Here is a 14,693-nt window from a genome sequence, read left to right as displayed (position 1 = left end):
TCTGTGGTTGCCAAATCACACAGCTGACTCATAATAAGCAGGCACTCATGAAGTCAATTTTTTTAACTGAAGTCTTTATATTTTCTTCCTTCAAATTTTCTTACTAGATTCAGGTAAATCTTACAGCCAAATGAAATCATTTTGTTTGTTGTGTTTTTTTCCTTTTTGGTGAGGCCATCCGGGTTAAGTGACTTGCCTGGGGTCACACAGCTAGCAAATGAGATCATTTTGGATCCTGACTCGCTCATCCAACAGGTTAACTATCCCTTGCAGCTTTTGTCTCCTGAAAACTTAATAAGCATATTGTTCTGTAATTCTAAATTTTAATAAATTTATTTAAAAATCAGTAAGCATGTCACTCTTACACTTTAAATTTTAATGAATTTATTTGAAATTTATTTAAGCATGGATCCCTGGGGCACTCAAATGAAAACTTCCTTCTGTGCTGACATTGAACCATTAATAACTAATCTCTTGGTTAGGTCATTTAACTGAATCTGACTTTACTTCATTTCTATTGTCTAGCCCACACTGCTCCACCCTTCCCACAAGAATATCACTAGAGAATTGTCAAGTGCTCTCCTACAATCCTTACAGATTTTGTTGCCCTGATGTACTTGCCTAAAAGCCCTGACAAATAAGGAAATAAGATTAGTCTGGTATGAACTGTTCTTTTTTTTAAAGTTTAAGTCACATATATATTTATATTTAAACATATATAAATGTGTATATATGCAATATATATTTGTATATCTATTTATATATAAATACATAAAAATTTCCCCTCAATTACATGTTAAAACTATTTTTAACTTTTTTTTTAAGTTTTGAGTTCCAAATTCTCTCCCTCTCTCCCTTCCCTCCTCCCTCCCCAAGTGGTAAGAATCAGATATAGGTTATACACGTGCAAATGATAAGAAGTGTTAAGGAAAGGAGGAGCAGAGTTATGGGATCTCTAGTTAGATGGCGTCCACATTACCATGAAGAAGGAAGCAGTTAGGCATGGCAGTGAGTAGCTAGAGTAGCTAGTCAAGAAGACCTGACTTTGAATCCTGCTTCAGACACTTATCCACTTACCAGTTTCCTCATCTCTAAAATGGCCATAATAATAGCATTTACAAGCTTGTGATAAGAGTCAGGTGCAGCTTGGTGGTGCAGTGGATTGAGCCCTGGACCAGGAGTTAGGAAGACCTGAGTTTAAACTCAGCCTCCCTTGCAGCCACACACAACTACTGCCCCCACATGTGGTCCTTCTCTCTTCTCGGGGCGCCATATCCTTACATGTGTGTGATCTGTTCCTAGGAATATAATTTTGGTTGATTATATTTTGTAAGATATTTTGAGGTTTTGGGGAGATAGATTTTTTTTTCTAAAGGCTGAGACAATTTACTTTTTGTCCTGCATTGCTTCAATACATTTCTTCTGGACTAGCCCATTGTGTTTCCATTGGAGCTACTTGACTACACTTTTAAACTCAAATCACTCTGGCTTTCATTGAATGGCCAATAATAGGCCCCCAGCCCAAGCCTCTAAGGGGAGGTCCAATGGATAAAGCCCAGTACCTGCAATCAAGAAGACTCATTTTTTATGAGTTCAAATGTTGCCTCAGACACTTACTAGCTGTGTGACCCTGGACAAGTCACTTAGCACTGTTTGCCTCAGTTTCCTCATCTGTAAAATGAGTTGGAGAAGAAAATGGCATACCACTCCAGTATCATTGCCAAGAAAGGGTTGGATATGACTGAACAACAAGCCTTTATGGCTCATTGCTTAGGCTTTAATGACTTAGAATGAGTGCAAATAGAATTGTTTTCTGTTCCAGCAAGAAATTTTGAAGATCTTCCCCTCCCAGACTGATATTTTTGTGATGGTAAATTAGGCCATCTTTTGTCTCAATTCTTGCCTAGGCTGTAGTTATTGAATGGGTGTTGCCTCAGACTAACTGAGGCCCAGGAAATGACCTTGACTTAGAAGATGCCAAGGTCATCCGCTGCATCCTGGGACATCACCAGTAATCCTGATTTGTCTTGCCACTGGACTTCGATGCCTTTGGAAGAGAGAGAGAGGCTACTGACTTTGCACAACCCTGCCTCACTCAAATCCATTTCAAGTAAAAGCGAAGACATCATCCATCATCCACTATTTTACCCCAACATCGTGATGTCTGTCATTGATCTTCTTCAAAAATGAATGACAACATGGGGCAGCTAGATGGCACAGTGGATAGAGCACTGGCCCTGGAGTCAGGAGGACCTGAGTTCAAATCTGGCCTCAGACACATAACACTTACTAGCTGTGTGACCCTGGGCAAGTCACTTAACCCCATTGCCTAGGGAAAAAACAACAACATACACTTACTAGCTTTTGACCCTGGGTGAGTTATTTAACCTTTCTTAACCTTATATCTTCAGTGTCTTCATTTGTAAAAAGAGGAAATTGTGAGGGTCAAATGAGATATTTGCAAAATGCTTTGAAAACCTTAAGGCACTATATAAATAATTGTTATTATTGTTACTATTAGTGTTATAAACTGGCCAGTGCTATTGTGTCACTCACAAATGCACTATAGTGCTTCATATTTTAGGCATGCGGACATGTCCTTATTCTTTGGGTTGCCTTATTCACTCCAATCTGCCCATACTGGCAGGTCTAGGTTCCCAGAGAAAGACCATCATTAATGAAATCACACTCAAATTCTCTTGGGGTAACCCTATTGAGGAGGAATACACTTGACCTTCTCGCCTTTTTAGCTCTTGAGCTCCCACCAATGCATTTCCATGTACACAAACCAGCCTCTTACAATAATGACACCTTTAGATCTTAAACATAACCATTTACATAGCAATAATGAAAAACAAATTTCCACATTGGTCATGTCAAAACAAAACAAAACAAAAAACAAAACCATGCTATTATCTTTACTCTGAATCTATCATCTCTCTTTTTGAAGATGGGTAGCATGTTTCACACTGAATCCTCTAGAATTGTGGTAGGACATTATGTTGATCAGAGTTCCTAAGTCTTTCAAAATTGTTTATCTTTACAATATTACTGTTATCTTAATAAAGTATTTGGTTTCTGCTCACTTTACTCTGTATCAGTTCATATAGATTTTAGTAGTTTTTATTAAACCAAAGTTCTTTTCCTACTCCTTTTAGGCATCAAATTTTTTTTTTTTTTTAGGCAGTTGGAGTTAAGGGACTTGCCCAGGGTCACACAGCTAGTAAGGGTCAAGTGTTTGGTCTGAGGCTGGATTTGAACTCAGGTCCTCCTGACTTCAGGGCCGGTGTTCTATCCACCGTGCCACCTAGCTGCCCCTAGGTATGAAAATTTTCATAGATAATAGAGGTAATGTCTTACATCCCTTACTCATTGATTTATTTTTTCTCTCTACGTAAAAATCCTTATTCTGTTCCCTTCAGGACAAAGCTGCTCTGTATTAACAGGCAGTGCTTTAAAGGGACAGCTTCTCACATCTGTAAAATGCTATATAGTTGTTAACTATTATCAAATCATCTGTAGTTAGTGTTGGGGGTGAGGAGCTTGAGGGTAAAGAAAAAAACAATTTGAAACATTGGATATGTGGTAAAAGATAAAGAATCCCAAACACCACCCACCAGTAGAATAGAAGTTTATTGAGGACCCAGGTGTGGTTATGCAACATAAATTTTACTAGGTGAATCAACTGGATTTCATGACTTCCTCGCAGCAGTTAGCAACCTGAGAGCTGATGTGGAGGAATTGGGTGAGTCCAGGCTTAACAGGTCAAAAATGACTATAGGTCAGGGGTCGAGTTAGAGATTCCAGAGCATTGACTAGTGAAACATTAAACTGAATGACTACGGGGCCAAGGCTAGGAATGGAAGCAAGGAAAGTCAGAGTGGCAGAGATAGACTGGAGGAATCCTAGGGGCCTGTGGACCAGAGGTAACAGTGATGGCGAACAACAGGCTTAGTAAAATGAATAAGTGGGAGAGGTGCAAGGTTAGGAGGCTAGGGTTAAAGGTGGTGAGGTTTAAGGTGTATAGCTGCAGGATGTGGGAGAAGGTCATTGGTGCTGAGGAGGTTTAGGAAACATGACTATTGAGACCTTCAGCTACTGATAAATTGGGAGACAGACCTAGAGGTAAGCATTAATGCCTCTACCATTCTCCTAAGCCTGGGGGAAAGGAAGAAAGAAAACAAAGTCTGTTGTTTAACTTCTAATACAGTTACATTTTTATTCAGTGCACTTTTTAAGCAATCCAACAATCAACCCTGATTGGCTTATAGAGATAATGGTCTAGAACAGGGATCAGCAAACTACAACCAGAGAGCTACGTCCCCAGCTAAGAATTTTTTTTTCATATTTAAGTTCCCCTAAATAAATTTTATTCTATATTAAAATATCAAAAAAAAATCCCAAACAAACCACCCACCATTCTTAGGTGGATAGTAGAAAAACAGTCCAGATTTGGCCCTTAGCTGTAGTTTGTTAACTCCTAGTCTAGAAAATGATGATCAATATCAGGGATGGTAAGGAATCAGGTATAGGTAATCTGACTTCTGCTAGGCAGAACTTTTTAACCTGCTGTCAGAGGACCCTCAAGGGGTCTGTGGATAGATTTCAGAAGGTCCATGAGCTTGGATAAGAAAAGAAAACCACATCTTCATTTTCACTAACCTTTAGTTTCCTTTATAATCCTATGTATTTTACTTTATGTACTTAAAAACATTATTCTGATAAGGGGTCTATAGGCCTCATCAGTATTCCCAAGAGATCTATGACACAAAAAAAAAGTTAAGAACTTCAGCATTAGTCCATTGTAGCCTGGATTACCTTCATACATGCGGGCAAAGCATCTTCAGGGTTATGGTGGAAGATTCCTTTCTATACAGGAGCCACATTCAACAAAGTGGGATGTTGGTAGTTGGATTAGTAGGTCATCTGAAAGTCCATGTGATTTGTGGTTCAACTTCTCAAGACTGGCATGTTGATTAGTAAGCTAAGAATCCTCCAAGAATTTTTCTACATTCTGTGCTTCTCAGTCACCAGTAAATCCATCTCTTTCTTAAGCAAAATGGTGTCATTATTTTGTAAGGATCAACCTTGCAGACACATTATGACCTGAGCCTTAAAAAGATCCCAGGAATCCTAGTGACCTTAACCAATTTGGGGAGACAGCTGGGGTCTTCTCCATCTTGGAGCAGACTGCTTACAAAAGGATAGGGCAACATGAACCAAATGCAAAGAACAGCAGTGTTAAATGGGTGGTTAACACTCCTGCCTCAAATTGCTCCAGGGCTCCCCTAACCAAGCCACAGACCGGCAAATTGAGAACTTGGACCTGGAGAGAAGAAAACTTGCACCACCTGCTGGACGAAAGCTGCCCTTTCTCTCACTAGGGTAGGGGAGAGCTTGTGATGCAAGTGGGATCCCTAATTCCTTCTGGTAGAAGACGACGGATGAACTTGATGCTGAGAAGGAAAAAAGGGGCCGTCACTGGGAATTCTGGCACTTGAGGCGAACTCAGTCGGGAGAAAAGAAGGGGACAGAGACCCTGGGGGACACCCGGAGCCCCAGCATCTGTTGCCATCATTATTGATCCTGTTGACCAGGAGTTAACAAACTACAGCTAAGGGCCAAATCTGGGCTGGTTTTCTACTATTCACCTAAGAATAGTGGTTGTTTTTTTAAATATTTTAACGTAGAATAAAATTTATTTAGGGGAACTTAAATATAATTGAAACATTCTTAGCTGGGGGCCTGGCTCTCGGGGTGTAGTTTGCTGACCCCTGATCTAGACCATCATCTCTATATCAAGATATTGATATCTCGCATAGCGCAGGTACCCAGAATAGGCATTCTGTGAGTCCAAGCCATCTAGGTCCGGCACGCTGACGGGAGAAGGGGTGTGACTGTGGGGATGATGGGGTTGGGCAGGTTCACTTTCTCTCCCCCCACATCAGCCTCCCACCATGCTGCTGACCTGGAGAGGGAAAGCTACCCCCCACGCAGTTCCCCACTGATCCTTCACTGTCAGGAGTGATAACTTAGGAGGAAGCCTCAATGTCGGTGGGGGATGACTTCATTTTCTTCCCTTTTCCGAAAATTGTGACATTTACTCTTCTCTGGTCCTGCCTATCCTCTCCTTTTTCTACTATCTTTCGCATATTATCGATATCATCCAACTCCGCAATGATATCTTCTAGCTCTTTCGGTCCCTAAATTAATCTGGGCCAAGGGTCTCTTCAGAATTTAATTCTTGAGAGTATCTCATCCCTCCTGGTCTGACTCCCCCCAAAGAATTTTAGCCCAACTCCTTATTCTTCCTTTGAACCCTTCGACATCTGCTTCTCTATTATCCAGGGTGCCTGTCAGGCTATGATTGGATTTCCTCTTCTTTATTAAGAATTCTAGGAAGGAAGTGGTCACTTTCCCCAACATTCCCGTCATTTCTTTCTCAGAAACCAATTCTCCTCCCTGCTAATGAGAATTGGTTACAGATTAAAATGCCTTCTTGTTGATTTCTCCACCTTTCGAAAAAATGAAATTATCATTAAGACAAGTTATTAGCTGCTTTGTCATTGATAGAAGGAGAAGTCTAGCAGATATCTTTACTATCATACCATGATTCTGTACCAGGTCTGTGGCAGTTTCTTATTTTTCTGTCCAGGTATTCTGTAGGGTGCTCTAATGACAAAATTGCTTCTGTTTCTCCCACAGGACTTCACACAAATGTTCCCCACTATTCTTCCCTGATCTTGTTCCTAGAATTCCTCATGAATACATTTTCTTATGGCAAAATCCAGAGCTGTACTCCAGGTTTCAGTCAGTCATGCAGTCAGTAGACAAGCATTTATTAAGTGCCTACTGTGCCAGGAACCAATTCTCAATGATATCTATAAGAGCTCATCTTAATTGATTGTTGCCTAGCCTTTGGGAATTTGTAGACATTTGAGGCCATGCTTTCCACTACTGGCTCCTCTTTTGGATTTTGTCTCCTGTGAATGTCGAGGGGTCTCAAATGCCAGTCTTCTTCCCTCACTGTGCCTATTCAACATGGTATCTAGTATGGTGGATACACGTAAGTGGTTTTCTCCCTGACCCCAACTCTTTTTGTTTTAAAGTCCTTTTGATTAGATTTGCAAAATACCCAGAGAATACATCCTTACTAGACCTTATTATGTATACTACATCCCTGCACAAGTTTGTCATTCCAATATTTTGAGACATGATTCACAAATATGAATCCAATTTTCAAAATATTATCTTCTAAGCTGTCTGTTCGTTTACCAAATTAAATTTTCTCTTCCACGTGCCTTGACTTTGCAATGGGGGGATTGACCAATAAAGACTCATTCCTTAGAGCATGTACAATATGCTCTTGCTGTCAATAATGTCGTGCAGTTGTTTCAGTTGTGTCTGACTCTTTGTGACCCCATTTAGGATTTTCTTGGCCAATACACTAGAGTGGTTTGTTATTTCCTTCTCCAGCTCATTTTACAAATGAGGAAACTGAGGCAAACCAGGTTAGGTGGCTTGCTCAGGGTCACCCAGCTGGTAAATGTCTGAGGCAGTATTTGAACTCAGGAAAATGAATCTTCCTGACTCCAGGCCTGGCACTGTCTCTACTACACCACCTAGCTGCTACTGCCAATAACAGCTAGCATTTACAAATATAATCTCATTTAATCTTCACAGCAACCCTAGAAGGGAGGTGCTATTATCCCCATTTTACAGATGAGGAAACTGAGGCTGAGAATTAAATGACTCATTCAGGGCCACCAGCTAGTGGTATATGAGGGAAGATTTGAATGCAAACCTTCCTGACTTCATCACTCTATCCAATAGGGTTCCTGGTTGTAAATCCACGTGGAAGCTTGGTAAACCTGCTCCTGGACTTTTGTAATGGCAAGACCTTTTCCTTCTCTGCTTCAAACTGTGTGGTACCAGAAAGCCTTTTAATTAGCTTCTGAGACAGAGCTAAGCCTGCATATAAAATGCTCAAACAGATGAAATCTGTCTCTGGTGTGAGCTAGTGAGCACTACTGTGAGTCTCTCAATAGGGGAGAGGTAGATGTGGCAACAGCCTTCCACTGGGCGGCCATGTGCCCGTGGACACATGGCTACTCCCCTGTCTTCTGCCTCAGTTGTGTTTATTCTTTCCTGATCTTAGGTGAATGAGTACCAGAGATGGGACAGGCCAGGTTATGACCTTGTGAGCTTTGAAAGGTCATAAGCCATCAAAAATCCTCTTAGCAACTGGAACTGGTAGCAACAGCAGTCGCTAAATCTTGTGAGGAGCCAGCCCGGAGCAGCAACCTGCGTACCCCAGCCCAGCAGTGAACCAACATGGCAGCTGAGACACCTTATCCTGTAGGCAAGGGACTGAGTGACTCATCCGTTGGCTCTGTCATGCCAGAAGTGAACTTCTGAAATCCGAGGAACATTTTGCAGCAATTGCCTTATGTCTGAGCCCATTCTTCTTGGGGACCAAGGTGGTAGTGAGTGGACTCCTTGTTTTGGAGATTGCATTTTGGTTCTTGTTGTTCCTTCTCAGTAAATATCTATTTATTTATTTATCTTTATATTTATATGATCAATATTTATGCTATCAATTAACATTTTTTATTTATACTATTTATATTTGTATTATATTTGCTTATTTATCAATATTTATGTATATTATCAATAATATCAGTAAAAAGCTAATCGATAATATTTCATGAAATTGGGGGGGGTCATTGACTGGTGATTGATATTGGAGAAAACACACCAAATGGGGGCTCAAGAACAACTATGAGAAAACCCCCCAACTCCCAAGGTCACTCCTAGAACCCTGAGGGGAGTAGTAGTCACGCTCTGGGATCTGACCTTCTGGTGCAAGATTGAGCAGCAACCAGGACGTCACAACCTGTGATCCTGTGGTCTTCAGTTTCTTACCCAAGACTTTGTAATCTTTGGTGCTATATTCTAGGTCCCTTCTGGTAGCATCTTTTGTAATGACGTGAATCATTAGAAGTGGTTAGCAGTTATGTGTCTGGACAAGTCTTGGGAGGGTTTCCATCATGTCTTGGATGGATGCCTGGGGAGGAGAATAAAACCTTTCTATTATTGTTACCAGGTTAACAGAGACATAATTCTATATCCAAACAGGAAGTCAGCAACCACTATCATAATTTTCTTTTTTTCTTTGAAAACCTTTATTAATCGGGAGAGCCTGGGCCAGGCTCTTATGTGTACCATTGCCGTTGATAGGGAGGCTGGTGTAGTGAGGGGAGGCCTTGAGCTTGGGCCTGGAAGAGAGTTGGGCTGGGTAGGCAGAGAGGAAGGGGAAGTCAACGGGACAGCCTTAGGCCTGCAACTGGGTATTCAGCAGGCCAAGGGTCTGATCTAGAGGAGCTGAAGCCCTCCTCTTCCTGCTTCTGGTTGGAGAGGTCCTTTACATATTACTCCTTCCCCTTTTCATAGTTAAAGTCGATGCAGTCGAAGGGGCTTCCTCTCATTGTTTGCTGTGTCTTCCAGAGTAGCTTCTCACATCTTTCCCATAAAGCCTGTGCTTGTGGTCCAAGCATCTCGGGATGGTGTTGTTCTGTGGTACAAAGTAAAGTCTACATCTGTGAACTTGAGGAGTGAGCTGTGGCTCCACTTTATCATTCCTTGGAGGATAAGCAGCTGCCTCCTTCTCTGTGCATTGAGATCTCTCTTTAAGAAGATCCTCCATGACTGTGTGACCTTGGGCAAGTCACTTAACCCCAACTGCCTCGCTTAAAAAAAAAGAAAAAAGAAAAAAAAGAGCCTCCAATGGGTTTTTATAGACCAAGTATACAGTATTCCTTTTCCTTTCCTTCCTCCCACTGGGCGCTGTTCTACTTTCTGACCTCCTGAAAAAGGTCAATGTTTACTCCTGCCACTTTAAATCACCTTTTCTTCTTGTGTGTGTGTGTGTGTTTTAAGGAACATTTCATTGCCCCTGATAACCTAAAGGTTAGAGAGACATTCCTCAAGTTAGTGTTACCGGAGTGATACAAGAGGGAAAACTTGGAAACAGCATGAAGCACACCTGCCCTTGGAAAAGAAGATTTCCCGGAATTCAGGAATAGTATTGGTAGGATCTTGTAGCCAAAAATTCTCCTTATCTGGGACTAACCGTGACCTTAAAAGATTGGTGATAAAGCACACATCCCCCCTTTTGGCTGAGAAGTGATGTATATGATGTATATGAAGTACAGAATCAGACAGATTCTCAGTCAGGAACAATGTGGTGTTGGTATATTTCACTTCACTATACATACATACATACATACATACATGACATATTTATATTTAAATGGGGTATAGGTGGGATGTGGGCATGAATGGATGAATGAAAAAGCAATTATTAAGCACCTATTATATACCAGGCACTGTGCTAAGCACTAGGGATACAAAATACAAGCAAGGAAGCAAGACAGTCCCTACCCTCAAACAGCTTTCATTCTTTCTGTTTGTTTGTTTGTTGGGCGAAGCAATTAGGGTTAATTTCTTGCCCAGAGTCACAGAGCTATAAGTGTTATGCTTCTGAGGCCAGATTTGAACTCAGGGCCTCCTGACTCCAGGGCCGGTGCTCTACCCACTTAACCACCTTGCTGTCCCAACAGCTTTCATTCTAATAGGTGAAGACAAAACATTACAGGAGCAGTGGACAGAGAAATCATGAAATGGTGACGGAGTCATTGGGCAAATTATTGACATGTTCTTTCCAGGAAAAGTAGTGTTGATTTGATTCCTGTGCTCAAAACTGCAGCTGAGTAGTGAGTAGGGGTAGGAGTGGGGAGGGAATTGTTGGGGGGGGAGGGGTTTGGTGATATGAAGATGGCCAGAAAGTAGCCTGGCAGACCTAAAACCAAGCAAGATATTGTGAATGCTCACTCACCAATTAGAGCCCGGGGTCAAGGAGGTGGGCAGTGATCGATGTGAAAAAAAAAGAGTAACAATAAAACATTTTTTAAAATGCATAGAAGAAAAAAAAAAGAAGCATACAAGGGGACACAAATAGAGCAGTGTTTTACTATCTTGTTAAACTTAGTATATTTCTTTTAAAAGCAGTATATGACATGTAATTGGGGTAAAAACATACTAGTATTTATGAGATTTGTAATTCAGAGGGACAAGCATAGCCTGTCAGCCCTGAGAATGATTTGGCACCATCACAGTCTTTGAACCAGAAGGAAGACTTCACTTATCCTGAGGAATTCCTGTAGGAGAACACACACCGTCTGCAAGAGAGCCTGGGAGGAAGGAGAGAGGACCGCTGGAGTTTCTCTCTCCTAGCACTTGAGAAATTGCCAGGAAACAACCGCAATGGGGGCTGACCTAGGACGGAGAAGCGAGAGACAAATCAGCACAAAGAGCCAAATCTCTTTCCTGACGTTAGGAAATTTAGAGAGGTCAAAACTGTTTCCACACTAACAGGTTTTAATTTCAAATCCACTAAATATCAATAGATAAAATCCACATAAAAGGTTCTCAATAATTTTTAAGAACTTAAAAGGGTCCGAGACCAAAAAATGTTTGAGAACTGATGCCCCCAGGCTAAAAACCGAGCTAGCTATTGTAAAAGGATGTTGATAATTAATTAACTCTCCAGTTTCCAAGGTAAGAAAAAGGGGCAGGGTGGAAACAGGTGTGATACTTAGGTGAGATAAACGAAGCCTAGGGGACATTCAGCTTTTCCTGTGCAGTGTGCAACCGGGCATCTTCCACATTGTCAACCACCGGTGTTACAAACAAAAGTTTAGTTGCATTTGTAATCCTCCTTACTGTTCTCAGTTTTGTGAAATGTTTTTGTTTGTTGATGATTACTATGTTCACAATAAAAAAGAATATCAGAAAATAACTCTACTCAAGAGATAAAGGGTAAGCTCAAGGACAAAATTCTGATAATACAAATATAACGAAAGAATCTGATGAAGAAAAAATGCTATACACGTAAAGAAGATAATGAAGGCAGCTAGAGAGCTCAGTGGATTGAGCACTAGGCCTGGAGTCAGGAAGACCTGAGTTCAAATTCGGCTCAGTCACTTAATAGCTGTGTGCAGGGCAAGTCACTTAACTCTGTTTGCAGCTAGGTAGTTCGGTGGGTAGAGGGTTGGGCCTGGAATTGGGAAGATCTAAGTTCAAATTTGGCCTCAAACATTTACTAGCTGTGTGACCCTGGGCAAGTCACTTAACCCTGTTTGCCTTATTCCACTGGGGAAGGAAATGGCAAACCACTCCAGTATCTTTGCCAAGAAAACCCCAGACACAACTGAATGACTGAACAACATTAAAGAAGATGAACGCAAGGCCAGGGATTTGGGGATGAACATAAATGTGTGGAAAAGAGTACTGGAAATAGACACAGTAGAAAGAAATATGTAGATAATGGAAAGAATACTGGGCTTTGGTTCTGAAGACTTGGGTTCAGATTTCCTCTCTGTCACTCACTGACTTCATGCCTTAGGGCAGTGGGACTTAACCAAGGGCTGTTTCTTTACAATGAAGGCATTGGACAGGATGGTTCCCAAGGCCCTCTCCAGTTTTAACATCCATGATTCCCGATTAGAAGGGCATCATTTCCACCAAACCTTAGAATCAGCTGGGGCTGGTACAGACGGCACAAAAAACCTTTTGAGCTAAGTTGAAGGTTGAGGCAGATCAAAGAAGAGACAAAACTGCTAGGATGGGACGACGCTAATGGACAGCACAGCTCTTCAACTTTTATTCCATTTCTGTTTTCTCTACCAAGGACAATGAATACTGAGACCAGGAAGAAGTGAATCAAAATGTTGAGGAAGGGATGGAAATCCAGGATAAGTTGGGAGATTGGGAAGGTAGCATCTTAGAAGCCTTTAATTAATTAGTTCAAGTCACCAGGTCTAGACAAACCACATCTGAGAACTCAAAAGAAAAAAAAATGTTTAAGATTGGTAAATTGTCAGGAGTCTTTGGGCAAAAAAAAAAAAAAAAAGAAAAAAGAAGAGGTGCCGCTAGACAGAAGATGGGGAAACAACCCAATTTCTGAAAGGAGGAAAAAGGGGGAGGGAGATTGGAAACTCGAAGCTGACTTTGGTTCCTGTCAAAATTCTCGGATGTATTTTTAAAGGATGCTGTGTGAGCATTTTAAAAAAGGAAGTTCTGGTTACTAAGAGCCATCATGAGTTCATTAAGAACAGGACACGGCCAGCTAACCTCATTTCCTTTTTTGACAGGGTTGCTAGAGTGATAGGTCAGGAGAATGCCACTGACCTAGTATATCTGGATTTCAGCTAGGATTCTAAGTCTTATGATCAGATGAGAAAATGTATGTACAAATACAGACACTTTGATATTTTTGCAAGTAGGAGGGACAGAAGTGGTGTGGATACCAAGTTAGATTCAGAATTGGTCGAATGACCAGAGATAAAAACAATCATTAATGGCTCAGTGACAACCTAGGGGGAAGCCTTTAGTGTGTCTCTTTTTGGTCCTTTGCCATTTAGCACTTTTGTTAATAATTTGAAGGAACAGAAAATATACTTATCAAATATGCAAATGACACAAAACTGGGAAGAATTACTAAAGAATCTAAAAAACCATTTTAACGGACTTTAGGTAGTGTGGTATAGTGAAGAGAGCAATGAATTTAGAGTCAAAGGGCCAGGGTTCAAATCCCACCTCTCCCACTTACTACCTGTGTGACCTTGCGTAAGTCATTTAAGGCTCTCCGAGTCTCAGTTTGCATGGATGAGGGGGTTGCAGGAAACAATCTTCAAGGTGCCTTTCAGCTCTAAATCTATGATCCCAGAACTAAAACAAGCCATACATAATAAGGTGAAATTTAATAGAGTTAAATGTTATCTTATGCTTGAGTTCAAAAACTACCCTGCACAAGTTCAGGATGGGGCATGGCCGGATGGCAGTATATGTTTAAAAGAAAAAAAAAGACTTGGACAACGGGCACCCACTACAATAACAAAAACAAAACCAACTCTAAGACATCAAAATCCAGGCCAAAGCTATGGCCAGTCTTGACTCCAGAGGATTAAGAATGAAACACAATTGGTGGAGAGGTGCTGGACTACAGGCAGGTGTAGAATAAGATCTTCAAGCAGATACTGGTGGGGCACTTGTCAGGGATATTGTAGAGCTCAGGTATGGGTTGGCCTTGATGACCCTGAGGTCCCCTCTGACTCAGAGATCTGGATTCTGAGCCCAGGTCACACGGCCGGTGTCAGAGCAGGGATTCGGATTCCCACGTCTTCTTCCAGATCTATTTCTCATCCTACTCTGGGTGAGATGGCCTCTGGAGGATGACTCTGTTACTGAGGCAACACCAGGAGCAGATTTTGCCTGGCTGGGTTTGGAGCTTCTAGGAAACAAACCCCATAAATGTCCCAGGCAAATGTGCTCAAGGCATCCGCTTACTCATCTCTGTCTTGCCTATGTCTTCATCCAGGCCCTACCCTATGTCTGGAATTACACCTCCAAAGCATCATGCCAAAATCCTTTCCCATTGACTCAGTCACTGAGTTCTGAGCCCTTTCAGAAAAGCTTTCCTAGCTGGAAAAGTAATGATCACCCTCCTCAACTTCTCCTTTACCAATGGCCCCTCTAATCTATCTGCAGCCTTAACAAAGTCAATCACACTGAAAACCTTGATGTTGCCTCTGTTTCCCTGTACTGAAATATACTGAAAGTTCCTTCAGGGC

The sequence above is a fragment of the Vombatus ursinus genome, unplaced genomic scaffold, assembly GCF_900497805.2.
Source record: "Vombatus ursinus unplaced genomic scaffold, bare-nosed wombat genome assembly UNPS02014789.1, whole genome shotgun sequence".
Classification (NCBI taxonomy): domain Eukaryota; kingdom Metazoa; phylum Chordata; class Mammalia; order Diprotodontia; family Vombatidae; genus Vombatus; species Vombatus ursinus.
The sequence above is the reverse complement of the archived record's forward strand: the minus strand, read 5'-3'. Positions refer to the sequence as shown.